This window comes from Galeopterus variegatus, unplaced genomic scaffold, assembly GCF_000696425.1.
Source record: "Galeopterus variegatus unplaced genomic scaffold, G_variegatus-3.0.2 Scaffold1706, whole genome shotgun sequence".
In the NCBI taxonomy this organism is placed as follows: domain Eukaryota; kingdom Metazoa; phylum Chordata; class Mammalia; order Dermoptera; family Cynocephalidae; genus Galeopterus; species Galeopterus variegatus.
In genome coordinates, this window is record NW_007727817.1 from 340,069 (window position 1) to 342,716 (window position 2,648).

The following is a 2,648-nucleotide window of genomic DNA, read 5'->3' on the forward strand; positions in this document are numbered from 1 at the left end:
AGTAGACATTTTCTTTCTAATGCTAAAGATACAATTAATTGTATGTAAAGAAAAAACAAAAGATTGAAAACAGGTCTTCAAATATCATTATTATCTCTGAGGAAGAAATCTCTTCCATTCAACTGACAATAAAACTGCCCAGTTTTGAGAGATTAGTGTAGGAATTAATAAATGTACAACACATAAGCGAGGCTCACAACAAAATATAAACTGATTTGTGAAATTGCATCAATACTATTGATATATAAACCCTCCAAAAGTAAGCTAAACTGTTGTAGAAATAATAACTAAAAAGAACTATCAAAAGAGTTCATGAGGTGAGTAATACATAATCTCATATTATCCACACAGGTTCAACATAGACAAAGTTTATTTCTAACTACTGCATGTGTCAAATGCAGTTTAGCAGGGGCTCTGCACATGATAGTCACTCAGGGACACAGGCTGATGGAAGCTCCAAACTGAAATGTTTCTATGATCTCAGAATGAGGGATTGTGAGAAATCATCACTGGCTTATAAGCAGTCCACTAGAGTTGAGACATATCTCTTTCCCTGATCGTTAATTGGGTAAAGCAAATCATATAGCTATACCCAACGTTAAAGAATGCAGGGTAGCGTCAACCTACCATGTGCCTAAAAGGGGAAGAGGAGCAAAATGTAAACAGCCTCAATGACCACTTCATTATTCTTGGCAGTTAATAAAAATCTGGTTTTGTAAAAGCCTGGAATTTTTCACATTTTTATTTATTTTGACATTTTTAGGTAGGATTTTTCATCATTCCTGAAAACAACAGTGTACCTGTTTGTTTAGTAGAAGGGGGGGGATATCTTTTACCTCTTTGATTACAGCAAGTAACTTCTGCTACTCACACTTCCCTAGTGCTTCCCATATCCTACTGAGCAAGGGTTGATTGCTAATCTAATGACCCATTCCATTACTGGAATAATAATAATGAATTTGCATTGTCATTGTGCCTCCAAAACCATGGGCTCTTTTTTCCTTTTTGTGCCTTTCTCTGCCACCTTCAGATACAAGATGGATTATTTAGGTCTTCCTTGATGTCTTGTTATGTTTAAGTTCTTCTTTCTGGGTTCAATAGATAAGTGGAATCAGTTTACATCGATGCCTGATATTTTCTTGATCCCTTTCTTCACAGGCATCCTTTATAATGCTGATCCATGATTTAGGTTCTAGAAAAAAAAATGACGTTTTGTCCTTGAATCAATATGATGTGTTCTAACTCGTTCATTTAATAGAATTCTCATACAGTATATCTGTCTAACCATCTATCTGTAATTTGCAGTATGTGTACTGTATGAGCAGTGTATACATATATATATATACACAAACACATTGTATGATTATTGTGTGTGTGTGTATGTGTGTGTGTGTGTGTACACAATATATACAGGTTCTGGGAAATGGGGGTGCATAACTAAAAATGTCCAATGAAGGTTGGTCCAGTTGGTCCTGAAATTAGAAGTTAGAGAGGTCAGATGATGTAAGGCTTGAAGAGACTTCTAGGACACTAGGAACAGGAACTAGCATGTCTCATGCCAAAGCACCAGAAGTGATTCGGTATGAATTAGAGAGGGCCAAGAGAGACAAGTACTAGATCATGACATGACTTATGTAACATGCTAAGAATTTTAGATATTATCCCATAAGTGCGACTACAATAAGTAGAACATGTTTCAGACAAGCTGAGTGCCTCTGGTTAGATATTGCCATTAGGCAGATGGATATTTCAGCTGAAGCTATTAGATAGTTTGCTGTTGAAGAAAGAGACTTGAATGTGATTAGCATATGATGGTCAACAGCAGAGCCTGAAAATTTTACCCCTGGGAAAATTATATATATAGAGAAAAGCAGTGGGCAAAAAATGAAACCAGAGATTCTTGAATATATTTCTATTTTCTATTTGTACCAGTAATAGGGGAAATTAGCTTACTTCCCACTGCAGAATCTACTGAGTACAATTTTGAAAAATGCTGGATAGGAGAATTAAAGTGTGCTATAAAAGCCATAAAGGTGAGGACAAGAAGAGAAGGTGAGCAACTCAAGCTAGGCAAGGAAAAAGAAATGATAGTCAACAGCTTTTGACTTTCTGCCATGTACTGTTCTAAATTGTATATGTACTCACTTAATCCTCACAACAAACTGGAGCAAAGAAAGGTCAAGTAATTTGCCAAGTTAGTGATAGTTAAAGAAGGAATTTTTTTTTTTAAATCTATAACATGGCTTTATTTTTACACATTTTTTGACAGTTTGGCCAGCTCTCTTACATCTTTTTTTTTTTTTTTTTTTTGTGACTGGCTAAAGGTGAGGACAAGAAGAGAAGGTGAGCAACTCAAGCTAGGCAAGGAAAAAGAAATGATAGTCAACAGCTTTTGACTTTCTGCCATGTACTGTTCTAAATTGTATATGTACTCACTTAATCCTCACAACAAACTGGAGCAAAGAAAGGTCAAGTAATTTGCCAAGTTAGTGATAGTTAAAGAAGGAATTTTTTTTTTTAAATCTATAACATGGCTTTATTTTTACACATTTTTTGACAGTTTGGCCAGCTCTCTTACATCTTTTTTTTTTTTTTTTTTTGGTGACTGGCTGGTACACTGATCTGAACCCTTGACCTTGCTGTTATAA